The sequence below is a fragment of the Pteropus vampyrus genome, unplaced genomic scaffold (genome assembly GCF_000151845.1).
Source record: "Pteropus vampyrus isolate Shadow unplaced genomic scaffold, Pvam_2.0 Scaffold240, whole genome shotgun sequence".
Lineage (NCBI taxonomy): Eukaryota > Metazoa > Chordata > Mammalia > Chiroptera > Pteropodidae > Pteropus > Pteropus vampyrus.
This window is the reverse complement of record NW_011889021.1, coordinates 972,499-995,825: the sequence shown is the minus strand read 5'-3', so window position 1 is coordinate 995,825 and position 23,327 is coordinate 972,499. Positions and strand designations below refer to the sequence as shown.

At 39.9% G+C, this 23,327-nt stretch overlaps 1 pseudogene; it reads left to right on the top strand.

Moving 5' to 3' along the window:
• Positions 1-8,929: 8,929 nt before the first annotated feature.
• On the top strand, positions 8,930-9,048 carry LOC111728977 (annotated as a pseudogene).
• The last annotated feature ends 14,279 nt before the right edge of the window (positions 9,049-23,327 follow it).

Genomic DNA, 23,327 nt, shown 5'->3' with positions numbered 1-23,327 from the left:
GAAAAACTCCTCTATCTGCTTCTCCTTTGACTTAATATTGCCAAGAAAGCCGGTAGATAGGAAGAACTGAGGACATTTCTGGCCCTGAAGGAATTCCTGGCCATCCTTTTGTTTCTCCCCAAAGACCACCCCTCTCCCATTTCTGAAGGTCTGAGGACCTCCCAGCAGAGAATGCCTCCAGGCCAGCAAAGGTGATAGGAGGTGGGGCATTCAGAATGAGCTTGCCCAAGCAATACCTTTCTCCTGAGAACTCAGAACCGTGTTGCCCATTACCCCAAACATCTCGCTCTTCCCTCCACCTTCAGACGGAACATATTCTCAACCCCTCTGTAAAGGTTAATTGCTTCTTGGGAGCCCAACACTCTCAAGTCTTTGCCAGAACAAAGTTCCCACAATTATCACCTCCCTTTTTAGTTATCTCGATCCTTCTTCTCTTTACCATCATGAAAGCCTTAATGTTAATTTGAGTAAATATTTGCTAATGACTGAGGCAGCCTCTTGTAACAGATCAATGGGCACCACACAGATAAAAGATTGCACTGGCTCGACTTCCTTTGATGCCAACTTCCATATGTCCAATCTCCACTTTTAGCCATGCAAAATGCAAAACTTTACACTGTACATTGGAGGTTGGCTCTAGTCAGGCTTCCTCTCATATTTTTTTAAACTATAGGTTAGGTCCAGGCTTAAGATTTTTCAAAAGATTCCATTACACTTCTAATAAAATATTGACTCCTTACTGTGGCCTACAAGGCCTTCCATGATCTGACTCCTGCCCTCTGCATCCTCATCTGGTACTTCCCTTCCCCATACTTTTGGCCATGTTAGCCTCCTCTCAGTCTTAAATGCCCAGAATTTCCCTTGCCTATCCTCAATTATTGGGAGAATGACCCAGGAAGAGCCATATGTAATTTAGGCATTAGCAGCCCAGTCCTAGCACAAGGAAGGCACACAGTAAAAATTTGTAACATTAAAAATGAAAACAGTTTTCTTAAGGCAACCACAAGAATTCTTGCCACAGATCCGAGGCAAAGATTGAGAGAAGAGATGGAGGTCTAAGAGATTTTGGCTTTTGAGAACTAACCAAAGAAACCCAAAGTTTCTCCTGCCCTTCTCTGTCAAGGAGCAGTGGTATGTTTGGTGGAGTGTTTTAGGTGATTCTGAAGGGAGGGAAGCCAGTAAAAGAGAGTTAAAAAAAAATGGCACAATGCACTGTCAGTGGGAGAAGACAGTATATTTTCTTTTCTTTTTTTACTTGACTCTCTTGTCTCTTTCTTCTCTCTTCTTTCTGTCCACATCGCTCTATATTCAAATTTACATACATACATAAAATGCAGGGCATTTTTGGTCATTCTTTCTCTGATACGAAAATGAAATCAGTATATGATTTTCTTGCTTAAAAACACTTTGTGGAAATTCCTTCAAGTCAAGCTATATAGCTTGTCATAGCCTCAATTCATTTTCATGGCTGCATGATGTTCTATGGATAGGACAATAGTTATTCAACTATTGATAGGCACTATTGATAGCCAGTCATTGTTTAAAATTTTTTATTATAGAAATTTTCAAGCATATACAAATGCAGGGAGACTAAAATAGATTCCATCACCTAGTTTTCATGATCATCAATTCAGAGTCAACCTTGATTTTTTAATTGTTTTTTATATTCCAATCCACTTCATTGTCTTCACCTGCTTGGAATATCTAAAAGTAAATTTCAGACATCGTGTCATTTTATGACGGGCATTCACCTTATCTATGGACTTTTGCCACTACAGGCAAAGCTGCATTAAGAATCTTTATGCATGTATTTTAAGTACCGACCATTTTATTTCTGTAGGATGGATTTCTAGAGTGGGTTTGCTAGATTGAAGACTATAGATATTTTTAACTTTATGGACAGATTTCTTCTCTCAAACTCTAGAGTTTATTTGTTAATGCATATATCCAACTTTACCAATTCTATTGCAACCACTTGAGGGCAGGACTATATTTAATGCCTCTTGGAATCTCTGGTACACAGCATAAGACTTGGCAAAATGAGGCAAATGTCATTCTCTTTCCTTGTTTTTTTTTTGTTTTTGTTTTTTGTTTTCCTGTCTCTTTTTTCAAAACACACCACAAAAGTCTTTTAAAGAAAATGAAATAATCAGTTATGTGACGTTGACAGTTATGTAACACTCGATGCTTTTGAGGCTATTTTTTGCCCCATGTGAGAACAATGTGGAATAAATACTATATATAAGAGAACGTTGAAAGCCCCAAAATGCTGTGTGAATGCAAGGGGCTTTTCTATTGTTGTTGTCATTGCTATTATTACTGTAAATTTTTAAAGAATTTTTCTAGGATCATTTGCTTGGCACGAGCTTCTTAAAAAATAACATTTGCACACAGCTGAGTTTTTTCTGCCCAGACTCCCGGGAGGGTGCTCTCTGCTTCGCTCCATGGGAGTGTGTTCTTGGCGCACAGGGCAGGCAGTGCAGGGCGGGCACAGCCCTCCTAGCTTGGATAAGAGAAGCTGACAACTCAGCAGCTTGGAGCCTCTCAACCGCAGGAGTATGTTTCGTTTCAAAAGCTCTCAATTCTTCTGAAAATGTCCCTGTACTTTCTTAGCACTTGTGGCTGAGTCGCAGCCTTCAGAAGGCCTTAGATATCTGGAAAACCCACAGAAGTCCAGGGAAAGCCCTCCATTTCATTTGGTTATTTATGGAGTGCTTCCTGCATGTAAGGCTTTACATTAGGCCTCAGGGGAAGATGAGGTCCAATGGAAAGATCGGTGGGCACAGAGTAAGATTGAGGAGGGTTGTAGCTCTTACTTTATCCCTGTGCCCGTGTTCGAATCATTCTTTGTGCCTCAGTTTCTGCTTTTGTAAATCAAGAATATTTTTTCCTGTTTGTACAGCCATGGGACACTAGTCACACTGTGTTCTATACGGTGCCTGCTAAATATATAACTTGAATGATATATTTGATTTTGCACATGACCTGCTTGTAGGTTTTTTCTTCCCGAGAATTGAAACATAATCAGAGGTTTGTATAAATGGTAATCTTGTATGTACTTTTCAAATTTGAGGGGTTTCCTCATTGTTAACTAATCCTTTTTATAGCCCATTTAAACAGAGTATTATTGTGGGCAGACTCAGGATGAACTCAAATGATATTTGGATTCCTCATACTCATGACCAGAAATGGAAGGCCAGGTGTGCCCCTGCTTTAGAGGATGAGTGTTCAGATCCCCCATTCTTTGCAGAACCTTCTCAAGACTCAAGTTCATGACAGTGACTGGCCTCCTTTGTAGCTCTCTTGCTCTGGCAACACTCTAGATGTCCACTGTTGGTGTTTGTTTTGTTAACCACAGGGCAGGGTAAGCCATGGCCGACCCAAAAAACCTTGTTATCGCTTGGCACCGAGGTCCAGAGTCCTGGCGTCTGGGCAACTTTCTCTGTCCTACTCACTTCCTGGTTTGACTGACCTTTAAGAAAGACTCAGAGGCAGACTGCCTTCTGCGGTGGGAGCCGAAGCTTCTCTCTTGCAATCAGACCCTTCCTGGCACAGATAAAAACTCAGCTCCCTCAAGGAGCATGGGCAAAGTCACCTAAAGTGATAGCCCTGTGCAGATGTATAAAGTTTACACATTAGTCACTTTGCATTTATAAAAGCAAGCATGCCTACTCCGGGAGAAGGAAACTGGAAGACCTGCTGCACCTTTTCCTTGAGATTAATGGCTCTGAGATGTCGCAACAAACCAGAACCCCTTCTGGGAAAGGGTGCACTGTTTATCTTTGGAGGCCGCCAGTATGGTGGTGAATGCGAAGGGAGTGAGTGCTCCACACCCTTTTTTGCATTGCTCCAGTCCGACCTGCAGCCCCTCGCTGTAGTGTCAGGTTCCAGCCTGCAGAGCCAGAGTGGGCTGCTGGACACAAAGAAATGTTACTTTTCATGTAGTCAGCACAGGCTTCCATCCAGCAGGGGAATACTGTACGTCCTTTGAGGTCTGGTTCTTTAGTCTTTGCAGCTGAGCCAAATGGCAGTGCCAGGGAGAAGGTACTGCCCTCTGGTGTGTGGACGCTTTTGTCAGAGCCAAAGAGACGCAGAGGGTCTGGTGAAAGGCGCTTTCAGCACTGGGCATTTGCATTCCCAGTGCGGCTCCAGTCTGACAGGAGAGGGCCTCCCTTTGTGGTTGGAGCAAAAATCTCACTCCTCTCCAACACTACAGGAGGTTGGGGCGGAGATGGGGGCGATCAGAGAAGACACTCGTAGTGGTGTGTACACTATCCCCACTCAGAAATGACTGGCTCATCGATGGGACCCTTTCCTGGACTTCTCTCATCTCACTCACAAAGGTTTGAATAACTATGAAAATAAAAGAAAAAAAGTAAGAAAGAAAGAAAAAAAAGAAAAATAAATAAAAATATTACTTTTGGCCATTCTCTTCCTTGGGAAGTTTGCTCTAGTTATGAACATTAGAAAGCTCTGTCTACATTGTGCTGACACAATGGGCCGAAAGGGAACCAAACCACCAGATGGATCTCAAATAAAAAAAAAAAAAATACAAAAATAATAAAAATAGACCATGCCTAATGCACAAAGCTGAACTGATGATGAATGCCTTATCTATGCCTGAATACAGATTTCGGAACCAAACAGGAATGAATTCAAATTCCATTGGAGAAATTTGGCAGCTCCATGACTTTGACTAATTCACATAATCAACTTGAGGATCAGGTGAGAATTTCTCACCTTTAAAATGGTACCGACAAGCCTGGTTCACAGTTGATGTGGAAGATTAGATGAGATAGCATATGTAAAAGCACCCTAGCTCAGTGAGTGACATGTGGAGGTGAACTCACATGTCACTCAGTGTGGCAGCTTTGGAAGCTGTAGGAAGTATCTTGTCTTTATCCTAAAAGCAATGGGAAATCAAAGAAGGCTTTAAACAAGATAATGACTAATGGCTGTGGCAAGGAAAAGGCATTGTCAGGATGGGGAAGGGTCAGGATCAGAGGCAGGAAGGCCAGTTGGCTGTTGCAGCAGTCTAGGTGACTTCACACATGATCCTTTGATTTCCTGGCTTTTGGCACTGCATCCGCCTCTAATTCCATAAAGTGCTTTGTCCTTCAAGTTCCTAATGGTAGGCCCACCACTGTTGCTAAATTCACTCTTTGGGTCAAATGTAGCTTTGGTTTTGTTTTGTTTTGTTAAATCAATATTACATACTTATCATGTGCTAAGAACTCTATTCGCTGAATCTAGAGTTTAATGCAGAGATGGCGAGTAAGTTTCGGCCGTTCACTGGTAGAGCTTGTGCTGAAGAGAGTCTAGGGCCCCACCATTAAGAGGACCAGGATAATTAGTTATGCCTGTTATGGGTGAGGGGAGTGTTGGCAGCACATGTGTCACATATTTCCCATCTCTTCCCAGTGGCTCCCTGTTCCTATATTTTACCCTAGCTCGATCCTGGTTTTGCCCAGACCATATTACCTTCAGACAGCTCCTGCTAGTCTAGATATAGTAGTAGACATCTGTAGTTGTTTCTGCCTAGGAACAACTGAAAAGAGGCATTCTTTTACCATTGGGACTGCTATACTAGCAGTAAGTTAGCTGACAGGGACCTCCATGTGAAAAGAGCATGCCTGATAATGAACACAGATGAAAGAGGAGATAAAGAGCCTGAACAGGAGTAATAGTTTGAAGCTTTGGATCCAACTGCAAGCTCTCATCCAGGGGAGAGGCATTCATCGGGGCTCTTGGAATGTATTTCCCACAGTTAAGGGGGGAACTACTGTAAAGGCAGTAACTGGGGTAAATGATTTCTGCAGGTTGGGAGATTTTACAAGTGATGCTCATCCCCATCTAAACTCTGACCTCTGCTGTGCAAAGGAAGACAGAGGGAGAGGATGGAGTGCTCAAGGAAAAATCGGGGCGGGATGGGGTAAAGAGCAAAAGTAAGAGGGGAAAAGCGCAAGAAAGAGAGAACAAACATGAAGGCAGCAGATTTTGGAAGAGAAAAACATAGTTAACGTCTAGCATTGCAGAGAGACATCAGTAGGGAATTTGCAACAGAATAATCAGAGTTACTGAATCATAGGTAGAATATGATTGAATAATTACAAGTGGAAAGGCTGAGAAGTCACTGTAATTATTAACAAAAGCCCTGATTTCTAGAGGTATGCATTCTAATGTAATGGACCTAGCTTAGGAAATAATAATTTAAAAAACAGATGAGCATCTGAGCATCCAAATATGGCCAAAATGAAGATATTTCTCTTACTTTAAAAAGAAGAAATTAGATATTAATATTACATCAGGATTATACGGTTTTCATTACCTGTTTTAATGTTCTACTGTGGCTCCAGAGATGCAAATAAAAATATCTGATAGAGAAAAAAGTTGGAGGTGGGCCTTATCCATAATTAACATACTTAGTACAGTATAGTGAATTGGAGGAGTGAGTGAAACATGTGGAATCAAATGCTTCATCTATGCCTCATTGAGTCATTAATTCATTCACTCAATCATTCATCCCAGGTGTGCTGAGAATCAACTGACTGTGTGCTAGGAGCTGGAGACAGAGTCAGCTATCTGTTTTCAATAAGCCCAGGGTCTAATGTGGAAGGTGACCGTGCAAATAAACCAATTATTACACAGTGTGAGAAGAGCTGTAATGAGGAAAGGTACAAAGTGTAGAGAGCATACCCTCAGTGGGATAGTATATTTATGAACCTGTAGGAGCTTCCAGGTCAAGGGAATAGGAAAGGAATTCAGATAGTGGCAGGAGCATGCCATATGCAAAGTCAGAGAAGTGAGAGGCAGGGCATGTGTGGAGGACCAAGAAATATTTGGTGTGGCTGAAGTGTAGGCGTGGTGAATAACAGCCAATGGTTCTGGAGCTAGACTAAGAATGACCTCCTGCATGCAACGACAGTAGTTCTCAACGTTGGCTGGACATTGGTTGGAGACCTCTAAAAATATCGATATCTCAGTCCCACCCAAGGATTCTGGTTTAATTGGTCTGGAGAGTGGCTTGGGCATTGGGGCCTTAAAAGCTCCCTAGGTGACTCTACTGTGCAGCCAGGGTTGAGAGCCATTGCTCAAGGAGATGGAAAGTCCTTGAATAACTTAATCAATTCATGCTTTTATAATATCACTTTGGCGCCAATGTGGAGGCCAGAAACTGGTGGCAGGGAGGCATGTTAGAGATCAAGAACGATGTCCAGGCAGGGGAGGATGAAGGTCTTAAACAAGACATTGACCATGAGGGAGGAGAGGAGGGAACATCAGAAACATATCAGGGAGAATTGGTGGGCTGGGGTAGGAGGAGAAGGAAACAACAAACATGAATATTCCGATTTCTTGGGTGAATGCTTGTGCCTTCACTGACATTGAAAACCTGGGAGAGGAGACAAGGTTGGTGCATGGTTAGGTGTTTGGGAAGCAGGAGATGATACGTTCTATTTCTCTCTTGTTGAGTTTGACATGCTTGTCTAAATTTTCCATTTGCTTCCTGGCTCAGCCAACACTTTATAGGCTTTTCCAGCTGTGTGGATAACATGGATCAGATTGTTCAGTATTTACAATAATCTTCTTCTAGACATTTTCTGATAATGCAGAGGCTGGACAGGAAAAGAATCCTATATCTGCTAGACCCAATACAGGTAGGGTTCTGCATGATATTTAAGCTCTGCCAAACAGATGAGATTCAGCAAGTGGAAATGAAACATGATGAAGTGGAATCCACGCTTTTGCTGCTTCTAGTTCTGCTGGCAAGACCATTCATAGGGCATTTATTTTGGATCTCTACTTTTTTTTCCTAACAGAGGTCACACGTGCCCTTCTCTTACTTTACAAAAAGAAGGGGCACCTGTCATCCCTTTTCCTCCCATATGTTAATATAAGGCTTTGCCCTGGAGTGGAAAAACCTCCTGGGTTACAAAGAAAAGGACAATTTGAAATATGGTATTTATTAAGCCACCTTTAATCAAGGCACCATCGATTCGTTATTGGGCTCTTCTCTGCCTACTATGTATTTTCATTAAGAGAAAAGTGGGGCTTTAGGAAAGTAGATTTTGGCACACATGGGGATGTTATAACTTCAAGTATATTATAGTGTGGTGTAGGGGTGATAATTTTCATTTAACCACCTCATTCAATCATCCTCCATATATTATCACTTCTTCTGACAGTAAAGCCTGTTAGAGTACAGCAGAGAGTTTAGTGGAGAAGTAATAAAAGCAGCCATGATGCATTTCCTCTTTTACCAATAAACTCAGCACAAAGCTGAGTTTATGGGACAGTCTGTCTCCCTGTCCTATAGAATCAGAATACTCGACATTCCACAAAACATGCTGGGAAATACTCATCTCCTGGGAGGTGTGCCCTCTCTGCAATTTTATCTATTTTTAGTAAGGGAAAAGAGCTCATTGAGAACTCATTTAATTGGTCTGGCTCCATGTCTCATTTGTATATTTTGTATTTCAAGAAAAATGAGATGATAAACTTTATGTTTATCTCCCAAAAAACCAACATTATTTTTTAAAGTAAAAGTAACATGTGAGAGGTAAGAAGAGTTTTATATTTTTTGAATACTTATTTAGACTCCTTTTTATTTGCTTTTACAAAAAGATTATTGGATAATAAATTTAACACTTAGAGAATTGTCATAGGAAATAAAATAAATAAAATCTTCAATTTATATATTCAGTTTTGTTGCAGAAAAGGATTGAGTAATCAGTAAAGATTATAGATTAAAACATATTAGGCTAAAATACAGTATGAAATGGAATGCAAGTGAAAATTTTAAGAAATAAAAATCACAATGTTAAATATTAGGTGACTAAAAAGATTTGCGCATGTATTTTTTAATGAATAATGGTGAGAATTAAGGTTCATGATATTTATATCCCACTGGGTACATTAAAAATAATTATGTCACTACAGCCATGCCACCCTGAACAAGCCCAATCCTGTCTGATCTTGGAAGCTAAGCAGGGTTGGACCTGGTTAGTACTTGGGTGGGAGACCACCTAGGAAGACCAGGTGCTGTAGGTGTAAAAAATAAAAAATAAGAGATTGTAAGCTGACAAGGTCCTTGCAATCTGTGAGGTCAACCAAGGGTTGCCTCGCCTGAAAAAAAAAAATAATAATTATGTCAGCTTAATTTTTTAAATTAATATTTACAAGGTATCAAAAATTAAATTATTTGCAACTATTTAACTACTGAGGAAATATTTTAGATGTCAACTTAAAAATGTGCAAACAGGTACATAGTTTTTCAAAATTCTTTTGGAAGGTCTGACAGTGAAATACAACTGTGAAGGCCATTTATCTAGGGACAAGTCTACAGAGCTTCTTGATAACTTCCACCCTCTCCTTCCAGTCCAGCTGCCCCACCCTCACCATCCGGACAGCTGAGCCTGGGTAGGATCAGAGAATGCAAACTAACTCTGAAGAAAAAAGCCACTGGAAGCATCAGACTGCGGCTGAGGACCGGCTTTAGATACATCTCAAACTGAAACAGAAGGAGAGACTTCAGGTCCTTGGCTATTTGCATTATTTATGCCTACAGTCCCCTCTGTCAGGCTTATCCAGACTTGACAAAAATTAAAAGTGTGGGCATGTTTTGCTGGGATGTGTCACACACGTCACTCCACCATTTACACGGGGCTGACTTTACAACCATTTACAACTTTCAGTTACAAGCAGGAACATGCTAGTTTGTTTATTAATTGCTATTTGGATAAGCGTTAAGGGTTTATGAACAGTTGCATATAATGGAGGAAGTGAAAAATGGGTTATTGACATGCTTTTATTCACCTTCATTCTTGCCTTGGTCCCCATGTCAAAGGTTCCCTACTTTTCCTGCACACATCAGGACACATTTGGCTCTGATAAATTAAAATACTTTAAAACCCAGGAGGTTTCACTCACTAAGGGATTTGAAGTGGTCTCCAGGAGACTTCTTGCTTCAAATTGTCTATCTGTCCATGATTTAGAAACCCCACTGAGATCCTGCCATTTTCAAGTCTTTGTTAGGGAGCCAAAGCCCTTCAGGCAGCTTCCCCAGATGTCAGCGCCTCAGCAACGCCCTGGTTTGAACATGATTTTAATAGCAACTAATTCCCTCAGCTGTGGCATTGCTGCAAATGGCTCATCATTTTACAGGCAAGTTTCAACAATCATGTAACTAGATGAGAATATTTTCCCAAACAATAGCATTGTGGCAGAAAACAGCTAAGGCATGTCAGGGGGACAGCTGTGAGGCAGGTAGCAAATAGAAGGTAGGATGAATTATCTACTCTCTGGGGTGATGACTTATTTAAAGCTTTAATAGTTTCCGAAGGCAAGGGGGTTGTTGGCAACTATGGGCAGATTATTTTTGGTACATTTATAATGTCCAAGAGGGAGTTTGCACTCAGGGACAATGGCTGCCAGTAAAGTGGGTGTAGATTGTTAGAAGAGTTATTTCTCAGTTCCAAGCCCAGTTGGAGGGAGAGAAAAGCCACCATCCAGAAACACTGCTAGACACATGCAGGCCTGAAGAAGCAAATTCATCCTTTGTATTTGGTGTGCCATCACTCCATTCTCCTACCACCAACACCCACTGGATGGGTCATTAGAAATCCTGCTGCTCTTTTAGGTACTCTGTTTGTCCATTCCTTTAAGATTCTGCTCCATGATGGGGATGGGCGGTGGGAGGGTACAAGAAACTATGTACCTGAGGCTGGGATGTTCAGTCTCTGAGATGGTAATCTTTGAAATATATGTGACATTACTCAAACATCTGTCATCTACCTTATAGGCTATTATAAACTCACCAATTCATTTAAACCCACACTGACTCTAGTTGGAAGTTCAGCTTAGGCTGCCTCCAGCAACATAAAAACACAGATGACATGTATAAAGTGGTACATACAAAAAGGCCTCCTTTTCTTGGATTAATTTCCAGAGTTATAGCTCTTTGGAAATCTGCTTTGTGGCAGGTTTTTAAAGCAGATCAATGTGACTTCTCATCTTTGGACTACTAAGCAAATCGTCTTTTTCCACTTTCTCCAGATAAAGAAGCTGAGACTCAGAAGATGACTGAATTTTTCCCGAGTGGCATAGATGAAACAGAGACCAGTCATTCTCACTCTGGAGTCTGGGTTGTTTCTACTACCTTTGCTGCCAAAACTTGGGTAAGTCCACAGTCTTGACCATGTGCCTTTGTGACTTTGGCATCGCTGAGTTTTCCCAACAATAGAGTCCTGTTTGTCTTAGAATCCATGGGAAGGTAGTGGTTCTAGACTGCCACTTCTCTCAGCTGCCCTTCTCTGGAATTTCTCCAGCTTTGCCAAGTGTTTTTGAATTTCAATGGCCAGGCCTGTAGCCAGTGCTCCAAAGGCCAATGCCCTTTTGTTTGGTACAAGCATAAAAAGCCATTTCTTGCTTGGTTTTTAATTCCCAACATTGTCTACAAAGTTCCAAAATTTTTGAGCTGGGAAGAAGCTTAGGAATCATATATCCCAGTAGTACTCAAACTTAAGTGTGCATGAGAATCACTTGGAGGGCTTGTGCATTAGTTATCTATTGCTGTGTAACAAATCACCCTAAAATTTAACATATATAACATAAATATAACATAAATTTATTATCTCACATTTTCTGAGGGTCAGAAATCCAGGAGTAGCTTAGCAGAGTGGTTCTGGCTCAAGGTCTCTGATGAGACTACAATCAACATGTTTGTTGGGACTGTAGTCATCTGAAGGCTTGATTGGGGCTGGATGATCTGCTTCCAAAAGGGCTTATTCACATGGCTGGAGGTGAGGTCTCTTTTCTTCACCATGTGGACCTCTCCATAAAGCTTCCTGAATGTTCTAAAAACCTGGCAGCTGGCTTTCGCAAAGCCAATGATCCAAGAAAGATTGAAAGAATAACCAAGATGGAAGCCATAGTGCATTTTGTAATATAATCTTGAAAGAGACATACTATAACTTTTGATGTATTTTAGTCAACAGACAGACTAATTTTAGTACAAAGTTGGCTAGGGCTACACAAGGGTGTGAATTCCAGGAAGTGGGCTCACTGGAGACCGTCTTGGAGTTTGGATATCACAGTTTGTTGAAACACAGATTTCTGGGCCCCATCCCTAGAGTTTCTGATTCATTAGGTTTGGAATAGGACCCAAGACTTTTCTAACAAGTTCCCAGGTAATGCTGATGCTACTCATCTAGAATATACACTTTGAGAACCACTGATCTATCCCTTATTCTGATTTTGTAAATGATGAAACTGAGTCTCACAAAACTGAGGAAAATCAAAGCAGAAAAGTATACCAACAATTAGTTATCGAACACCTACTATGTGTTAGTCACCAGGCAGGAATCTGTACATACATTTTCTTGTTTAACACAAAAAATCCTGTGCATTACTCACCACTTCATGAATGAGGAAGCTGAGACTAAAAGAGGTTAAGTAACTTGTTCGAATTCACTTACATAGTTACTGACAGGGACAAGACTGGAGCCCAGATCTCCTGATTCTCATGTCAAAGTCAAAATGTTTTATACTACTTAATCGCCCCAAATCTACTATTCTATCAAGTGAATTTTCCTTAAAACTCATGAGCTGCATTATTATGGCTCTATCACACAGGACTTGGGAATCACCCTGTAAATTGTACCCACTGAATTTTGCAGCTCATAGGCTAAAAATTAACCTTAATTTCACTAGAAGATTTTAAGAGTCAACATTCAAGTTGCTTTCTAAGTCTTGTAGAACGTATCTAAGAAGCACTGGTTCCAGCAGGGATCCTCAGTGGACACTGACAACTAAACCAATTACCCACAAGACATAACGTCACTCTATTCAAGTGATGAACATGCTTGCTGAAGTCACAGGTCCACCATAACTTTCGGCAAGTCTCTTAAAAGCCCTATGCCTTTGGTTCATCATTTGTAGAATGGGAAGAATAATAACTACTTCTTTCTCTACGTCATAGGATTATTGTGAGGATTAAGTGAAACTATATGCAAAACCTTTGCAAACTGGTAAATGCCTTGCACATAGAAGATCCTATTACTATTACTGCATTTTTCAATTCAATGTCTGCTTATTTCTGCTCTTTGGTTTTTATCTTCTATTCTTAAGAATAGGATGCTGAACTTTAAAACTATTTAGACATTGAAATGACTATTTGATTTTTTTTTTTAACATAATAGTTATTTCTCCAGGCAGAATCCACTGTTGGGTGAGAATTTTAAAAAATAAAAGTGAGAGAAAAAACAAACTCTTATTATATGTAGGGCCCTGTGCTGGGTGCTTAACTTATTTGCTCTTTGTAACAAGTCTGAAAAGGTGATATCAATATTTCTGTTTTAGATATAGAAACTGAGGAGAAGAGACAGAAGGTCATTGCTGTAAGTAGGAGAGTCAGGATTCTACTCTCTTAAATTAGTGAGCACAGGGCTGGTTTATAGAAAATGTTCAATGAATGGAAACTTTTAAGTATTGCACTGAAGCATCTATCAGCTATGCTTGGGATCACCGTCCTACCTTATCGAATAGACTTGATGGAATCAGATATTTAGAAAGCAGCCATATGAGGAAGACTTACTAATTCTTTCTTTTCAGCATGGAGCATGGTAGAAAGACTTTCTCTGGTAGGAGATCAGATTTCTATTAAGCCTATTATTACTGTTTTTTTTCCTTTATTATGGACACAATTGGGAGCAGAATATCCCATTTCTGACCACTTGGTAGCATTTAGAACATCCAGAAAAGTATAGTGGTCACTAGGAGGCAGTGTGGGTTAACTAAGAACCAAAGTACTTTGGGGGCAGGATTATTAGACGTGTAGATTAGAAAAATTCTGTAAATGTACTACATCTTGATTTCCACAAAATGTTTTGAGCCAGATAGAGAAAAGGGAACTTCAAACAGCTGGTTGAACATTATACACAGGAAAATACTGATCCAGTGATATGTTATAAAGACAGAATGGAGAACTGGTTTGTTTGTAGTTTGTATAGTAATGACTTGGGCATTTTAATTAATCATAACTGTAGTTAGTATTTTTAAAGTTCATTTTAATTAGTCAAGATGGTAGGTAGTTAAAGGGTTCGAGACAATACACTTTAGCATATGACCTCCCCTAAGGAGTCTTGGTCTAGGCTATACTGATGAATGAGCAGGAGAAACGTGGTTGCGAATTTTCAACACGGCTGTGCGTTAGTTGCCTGGAGGTTTTGGCTGCTGAATTTCCAGAGGGATATTGACATGGACACTGAAAACTATTGTAGGACTTGAGACTATTCAGTCTGGAGAAGAAAAGGGTTGGAGGGAGAGCATGGCAGTTTTGCTCAAATGGCTTCTGGGAGGGGTAGAACCAATTGTGGACCACATATGCCCAGTGTGCCAGTCATTATGGTCTGCATTATTGCCTTCATTCCCGGATCTGCTTTATTTTCTCAACTTTGTCTTTTTTTTTTTTTTATCCTCTTCTTAATTAAAAACTTTTACTGAGATGTAATATACCTGTAGTAAAGTGCATGTGTGTTATGTGTATGATAGATTTTTACATATGTATCTACCTGTGTAAACTCCACCCAGATCAAGTTTTAGAATAGATTTTCTCATGCTTTAGAAGTAATCAGTATCCTGACTTCTAGGACTATAGATTAATTTTATCTGCAGTGGAATCACATAGGATATACTCTTTTTTGTCTAAGCTTTTGTGACCCACATTATTCTGAGAGCTTCGACTATAGTGGTAGCTCTCAGAATAAAGAGAAGCGGTAGTTTATGATTTTTCATTGCTGCATACTATTCTCTGATGGAAATATACTACAATTTATTTGCTTTAACTGACATTTGGGTTGTATACATTTTTGGTCTATTTTCATGTGCCCTCTTTTAAACTACATTAACTTGTATTCTTATGAATATTTATGATTTACTTAATTTTTGATATAAATACCTAATATACTGAAGAATTAGATCCATTCTGTTGCTCCACAGGCAGAAACCAGAACTTACTGTATTTCCTGGTACATAATAGGTGCTCAACAAAGGTCTGATGAGTTTGATGGATGTTGGTTAATTGCTTAGAACCAATGAGTAGAAGTTATAGAAGTACACATTTTAGTCCCTGTAAGGAAGAATTTCCTTAGTATTTACCCTGTTGAACACTGGAAAGTGATGACTCATAACACAATAAATTCTCTTTTTCTTGAAGTGTGAAAGCAGAAAATATGATCCTCCAACAGGGATTTGAGTAATGGACACTGTGGGGACTCGGACCAGATCTCCCTGGACCCCCTTTGCCATTTCTTGTGCCTTATTCTCATCTCTATGTTCTTTTGCTTCTAATGATCAGTGATACAATTGCTGGAAGGCCTTCTCCCTTGCCTTGCATTTGGATAAATTCTGAGGTATAATTAACCTTCCAGGGCTTCCCTGTGACATCAGGCTGAAGCTATGACTTGGTCTCTAGTCTCACTCTGGGTTGTCCCCTTTCTCTTCACTTCCCTGCTCCTCCCATTATTTTACTGGTTTCTTTTGGGAGAGCTTCCTTAATATGTCACTTCGACATGAATCCTTGTCTCAGTGTCTGTTTCTAAAGAAAATGACCTAAGATATTTGGTAAAGAATAAATTGATCTTATCAATTCTGACAAATGATAATTCAGTCCAAATAGTATGGAAATAGATTGACTTAGCGAACCCACTGTAGCTATCTTTCAAAAACCTGACTGATGCACAGTCTTGACTGTCTAAAGTCAGAGTTCATGGTTAAAACCTGAAAGAGCCGAGTCACTAGGCAATCCTGGGAACTCAGAAGGTAATCATCTTGTGGAGAATGCTGCAGCAAGATGGGCTAAGAGAATGGTAATGTTGGGACCGACCTCTCTGAGAAGGTAATCAACAGTCCAAATCACAGGGTTCAAATTAAGTGACAAACTCAGACTCCAGCATTTGTCTCCAAGGGAAATTCTCAGAGTCCATTGGAAATAGCATCAGGGTTCACTAAGTTTAGATCAGGATCCCAGCTAGTGGCTAGTTGCCACCTTCCAAGGCAAAATCCTATCCATATTGGCTAGACATAAAAAAAAAAAAAACAGGGGAATCTGTGACTTCAGGGACATAGACATGCCTTGATCTCAACAGAGGTACCCCATGATGGACTTGTTAGCAAAACAAAGTTTAAATTTCTCATGTTAGTGGAGCAGAGATTTCTAATACACTCTATGCCCCGGTTAGGGTTAGAGACAGGGAGAAGAAAACAGGCAGGGAAATGTCTGTTAGGACTAATATGTGCCAGGCGCACTACTAGGTACTTCTCATACATTGTCTTTAATCTTTACAACACCTCTATGAAAAAAGATTATTAACCTCATTTTTCAAATTTAAAGAATGAAGCACAGAGAGGTTAAATTAAGTGCCCTAGGTCATTGGTTAGGGCGGAATTCACACGCATCAAACAATAGCTAATTGAACAATGCCCTCTGTGGTCTGTGCCAGGGGAGTGGTGCAAATGATGACTGCCACAGGGGTGTAAACAGAAAGGGCAGAGGTGCTTTATAATAAATGAAAAAATATCAATCATCCTCAGTGTTGCCCCTTAATGCTAGGTGTTGGGAAATAGAGCATTACTTCTCTCAAAGCACTTTTCTCGATCTATACATTCCAAAAATTTTCCTTAATTATTCATATAAACTCCCTAACTAGCTTGAGGCAGGGGAGGAGGAAACAAATTGTTTTAGTCCTTTTATCTGTTATCATATTTAATCCTCTCAATATCAGTGAAGAAGGTATTCATCTTTTTATTTAAGAGATAGGTCTATTAAATGTCAGAGAACTTGAACTTTCTCCAAATCTCACAACCTATAAATAATCCTGTTTTCTCTGATCCTGAGTCTATGTGGGTTATTCTTTACACCTGCCTCCCTTTCTGCAACATTCTTGAAATTATTGTGAAATCTATATGTGGCTGGTTGTTTGGCCTCTATAACTGCTTTTCTGCTGAGAATTTGTTATTTGTTCTTGACTTGTGATGATTGTCCTTGCATTATGTTGCCTACGTAGGTCACAGCACTAGTAGCTCCTTAGTAATCATTTGAGTCCTTCGTCACTGTAGACAACCAAACATGAAAATTTGGGTTGCAGAGTCTGCTTTCAAATGGAGGATATCCAGATAAATGGTGTGTATCTATGAAATACAGATATTTTTAAAGTCCCCTATTACGAGTGTGTATTATTCTGTCCATCCAGCCCTCTTTTATTTGGAGAACTTCGACCCCCTCACTCCAATGTAGTTTTAGGGAAAACTAACATCATCCTCTTGGCTGCAGAAGTTGGTTCAGGGAATGGGAACATGACCCAAACCAGACCAATCAGAATAGTTCCCTGGGATTTTTTTGAACTGGAGCTCAGACAGTTTTTCTCAGATGGTGACGCAAAAAAGATAGGAGCCTGCAACTTTTGGGAGCATAGGTTCATCTTTGAAGAGAAAGTCAGTTTGAGAGGACGAGAGAAGCAGAAATCAGAAAGAATGAGGAAGAGAACACATGAATGATGGCGTCCATGTTTCAGTTCCCAGGTCACTCTGTGCCCAAGCTAGTCTGAGTCACATTTCTGTCACCTGCAACCAAGTCTGGTGTAATGTATTTCATCTTTTTATTCTATTGCTCATTCTCAGCCTAAAGTCAAGATAGCACATGACTCTGGAGAAAGCAATTTGATTTTTAGTTAGGCTCGTGGAACTGCTACAAAGCTAATAGCTTCATTGGTAAGGCTAGAAAGTATCCTGGTTTGCTCAGGACAGCCTGGGTTGTACCTGTAGTCTTAGAGTAATTATTAGTAGCGTTCCCTTTCAGTTCATAAGGGCTTAACTGGATGACAAACTAATTAGTTACCTTATTTCAGGCTCATCTCAACCATTCCATTTTTGAAGCCTTTTTGACTCCCCAACCTTAAGCCATCATCCTATAAGTGGGAACCCCTGAGAGATAAAGTATGCCTCACCCATCTATGTAGTACAGTGGAGTTTTGTACAGCACCTTGCATACTGTATGAACTCAGCCAGTGTTGGCTGCATTGAATATTTATACCTTCAGATAACTGTTAAACAGACTTACCTAAAAGAAATTAATTTGATTGATATACATAAGTTATGACCCAGATTTCTAGTCCTTCCAGTTTGAAGGGAAACTAACATTTATGGGACTTATATGTCCTTTCATTTAATTCTCTAAGTTAAGTCTTTTCTCCATTTTTACAGATAAGAGAATTGATACCCAAAGAGGTAAAATGTGTGCCCCTGAACCTGAGCTGCTAACCATACCACTGGAGCTTGCACTGTTTCGTGGGCTCATTCCTTCTGGGTGCCATTCTGCACTGCAGAGGCTGAAAGCCCAACACTATGCTTCCCACATTCTTTTATAGCTTGATTTCTGGGTGTGATTCTAGTGGCTGGGGAACTGAATTAATTCCATAGGGTGATCAGATGACATGATACTCTATAGAGAAAACCCTAAAGAGTCCACCAGAAAATTATTAGAACTGATAAACGAATTCAGTAAAGTAGCAAATACAAAATTAATATTCAGAAGTTGGTTGCATATTTATACACCAATTATCAGAAAGAGAAATTGCATATTTATACACCAACTATCAGAAAGAGAAATGAAGAAAACAATTCCATTTATGATTGTATCAAAAACAATAAAAGACCTAGGCATAAATGTAACCAGGGAGGTAAAAGACCTATGCTCAGAAAATTATAAGACACTGAGGAAAGAGATTGAAGAAGATACAAATAAATGGAAGTATATATCCTGCTCATGGATAGAAAGAATTAATATCATTAAAATGTTCATATTACCCAAAGCAATTTATAGATTCAATGCAATCCCTATCAAAATACCAATGGCATTTTTCACAGAACTAGCATAATCCTAAAATTTATATGGAACCACAAAAGACCCTGAATAGCCACGACAATCTTGAGCAAGAAGAACAAAGTTGGAGGTGTCACTCTACCTGAGATTAAACTATATTATAAGGCTATAGTAATCGAGCATGGTACTGGCATAAAAACAGACACATTGATCAATGGAACGGAATAGAAAGCCCAGAAATAAACCCATTCCTATATGGTAATTTAATCTATGACAAAGGAAGCAAGAATATACAATGCGGTAAGGACAGTCTCTTCAGCAAATGGTGTTGGGAAAACTGGACGGATACATGTAAAAAAAATGAAACTAGACCATCTTCTTACACCATATATGAGAATAAATTCAAAATGGATTAAAAACTTAAATGTAAGACCTGGAACCATAAGACTCCTAGAAGAAAACATAGGTAGTAAACTCTCTGACATTGCTCTCAGTAATATTTTTTCTGATATATCTCTTTGGGCAAGGGAAACAAAAGGAAAAAATAAACAAATGGGACTATATCAAACTAAAAAGTTTTTGCACAGCAAAGGAAACTATCAACAAAATGAAAAGACAATCTGCTGTATAGAAGATATTTGCTAATGATACATCTGACAAGGGGTTAATATTCAAAATTTATAAAATCTCATACAATTCAACAACAGCAAAAATCCAATTTAAAAAATAGGCAGAGGACCTGAATTGATATTTTTCCAAAAAGTATATACAGATGGCAAATAGACATTTGAAAAGATGTTCAAGGTCACTAATCATCAGAGAAATCAAATTAAAACCACAATGAGTTACATTCTCACGCCTGTCAGAATGGCTATCATCAATAAATCATAAACAACAAACGTTGCAAGGATGTGAAGAAAAGAAAACCCTCGTGCGCTGTTGGTGGGATCGCGAATTGGTACAGCCATTATGGAAAATAGTTTGGAATTTTCTCAAAAAGTTAAAAATAAAACTACCTTTTGACCCAGCAATTGCACTTCTGAGTATTTATCCAAAACACACACACACACACACACACACACACACACACACATAACCAAACCCAAAACACTTATTCAAAAAGATTTATGCACCCCTATGTTTACTTCACTACTATTTACACTAGCCAAGAGATGGAAGCAATCTGAGTGCCCATCAATAGACAATTGGATAAAAAGTTCTGGTACCTATATACAATGGAATATTACTTGGCCATAAAAAATTAAATCTCACCATCTGCAATGACATGGATGGACCTAGAGGATATTATGCTAAGTGAAATAAGTCAGACAAAGAAAGACAAATACCATATGATCTCACTTATATATGGAATCTAAAGAACAAAATAAACACATCAGAAATCTCTGTATAGATACAGAGAACAAATTGATGATTGTCAGATGGGAGAGGATTTGGGGGGCTGGGTGAAAAGGGTGGAGGGGTTAAGAAGTACAAATTGGTAGTTCAAAACAGTCCCAGGGATGTGAAGTACAGCATAGGAAATATAGTCATAATATTGTAATAACTATATATAGTACCAGGTGGGTACTAGACTAATTGGAGGGACCACTTCATAAATTATACACATGTCTAATCACTATGCTATACACCTGAAACCAATATAAAATAATATTGAATTATGTAAATTATATAAAATAATATTGAATGCCAACTCTAATTGAAAAACAAAAATTAAAAAAAAATACTCTATGAGGTGAGAAGTAGGTACAAAGCATCCATTTTGCAGGTGCAGGTCATGGCAGAAGTATGACAGTTCTAGAGCCAGCAGATGCACTTTCCCGCTTTAGCAGTAGTGACTTCCTGATTGTGGTGGGAGCAGCAGGCCCTTTATCTACAGTGTGGTTTTGGGTGTCATTCCTAGAAGCTCAGCCTGGAGTTTGTTTCTTTAGTTCTGCCACTGATTCTGTAAATTTAGTACTCTTACAGCCAGGTATAAGGGAAGTTCCTCTTTCTGCAAGTGAATGTGTGCACATATCTAGGGGCATCACAGTTAAGATTCAGTAGAGCAAGATGTATTAATTTCACTTCTACTTATATGCTTAGTCTCTTCTTCCTTTTGATAGGAGACAGAGTCTGAAGACCCTCATCCAGGCTTCTAGCCCCTCATTTAATAATATAGAACTTAATACCTGCTTACTTTCTATTGCCAGCTGCCTGGGAGGATCATGGTCACTGCCAGTCTGATTCAGATGAAGTCATATGGAGGAAGAACCAATATAATAATGATCCTACTGCTGCTTTAATGTATCCATAAGAAAATCTTCTGGGGCTTTCCTCAGATTGCTATATATGTTAGGGTAGAACTCTTTTTATCCCCTTTTATATCAGGGTCAAGCGAAGGTATGTGTCTTTTATTTATTTCCTTGAAATAATTCTTAGACGATAATTTTCCTAGCATAATCACAGCTTGGTTTTATATACTCACAACTGAGCGATTTTCTTTCTGAGGGGAAGTGACTTGGAATCATAGAGAAATATTAATCACTTGGTGTGGTTTTCTTGATTAAAGGAATTGTAAATGGCTATTTGAAAAACTCAAGGAAGGTTTATTCTTGGATTAATATCAGATAAAACTGTGTCTACAATTCATCTTACAGAGCAATTGGCTATTCTTTAAAAGTTCAAACACAGTAAAAAAGGGAAAATGAGAATAATCATGCCGTTAAGCCTCAATTAGCAAAATGTCTCAAGAAATGGGATGTCTGATCATTATGGCAGTAAGGACTTTTCTTACTAATTTCTGTGAGTGTAATTTTGGTAGCCTCAAGAAAGGCCTACACATCCGAAAAAAATTCCACCCCCCTGGCTCATCAATTGCTTTGAATTTCTTTAGGAAGGTGTGATGGTTAATTTTACGTGTCTTGACTGGGCCTTGGAGTGCCCAGACATTTGGTCAAACATTATTCTGAGGTGTTTTTGGATGAGAGTAACAGCTGTGTTTGGTACTGTAGGTACGCTTCATGCCATCAGTCAAAGGCCTCAATAGAGCAAAAAGTCTAACCCTCCCCTGAGGAAGAGAATTCTTCTGCCTGATCTTCTTCAAGCTGGGACATCGTTTTTGGTTTTTTTAACTCCTGCCTTCAAACTGAAACCTCTGTTCTTCCAGGGTTTAGGGCCTGCCAACCTTCAGACTACAGCCACACCATCAGATCTCCTGGGACTCCAGCGTGATGACTCATCCTGCAGAACTTGGAATTTCTAGGATATATATCATTGGTCTCTAGAGAACCCTAACACAGAAGGGACAAAACAAACAAACGACCCCCCAAAACAACAACAAAAAACAACATCCATATATTTCAAAGGGGGAAGCGGGACTCATATCTGCGTACTAAGGATAAGTGACTAATCGCCCTGATTTCATGTCTCTCCCTCTGTGCTTTAATTCACAAATGTGTTGGAGCAGACATTATTCTTAACAACACACTTTTCTTTTTCAACGAAACTAGGTAATAGTACGTATTTTTGTTTGTTTTCTTTCGTAAGAAAAGATGTTAGGATCCTGATGTTATCTTGGTAATTATGAATTGCTTACACCTCGGAAAAGTAGCTGCCCAAAGGAAGGGTGGGGTCCACTTGAAGGTGATTATCACAGGGCATCTGCTCTGGGCCCTGCCCATCCTCTACCATTTTCCCACCTCAAGCCCCTCACGTATCCCTGGCTGCGTAACTCCCATCCATCTCTCGGGGTGTGGTGTGACCTCCTCAGGAAGTCTAGCTTGATCCACACAGTTGGGTTGGGTACCTGTACCAGACATTAATGCTCCATCGGAGCCCCTCGGATCCCTTTATTATTTCTCTGTAACCCTCTCTGGCTTCCTGGCTTCCTTCCATTTCCCCTTTGGAATGCTTTCGCTCCCTGCAGCCTACGTCTATGACTCTTCTCTGGGGTGGGAGCCCCCCGGCAACAGCATATATAGTGTCTGGGGATGTGGACGTGCCCACTCTCATAGCAGTCCCTAGGCCAGGGACTGGCAGGGTGGGAGTCTGAAAGCCCAGGTTCTTTCCTACTGTTCGGACAAACTTTGAGGCCAGGCTTCAGAGTCCTCTTCAGGGCCAGCTGGAAGCCATGCTCAGTGGGACTTATGCCTCCAATTACCTTTTTGGGGCCTCTTCCCTGTCCCTGTCCTCCTTCCCCCACTCTTTCTGTTTTTATTTTCTGGGAGCGCTACTTGAAAAATTGCTTATGCACCAATCGATCGGGGGCCCAATCTAAGATGGCGCCCCTCCTACGTGCTCAAGTGGCCCTCTGGGCACACTCCTGATCAGAGTGAGTTGTAATTCTCTATCAGCCAGCCCCAACCACTGGACAAGGAGCTTTCTGAAGGCAGAGACTGTGTTTTTCCCATGGCTGTATCTCAGGACCAATTCAGGACCTGCCAGTGGACTTAAT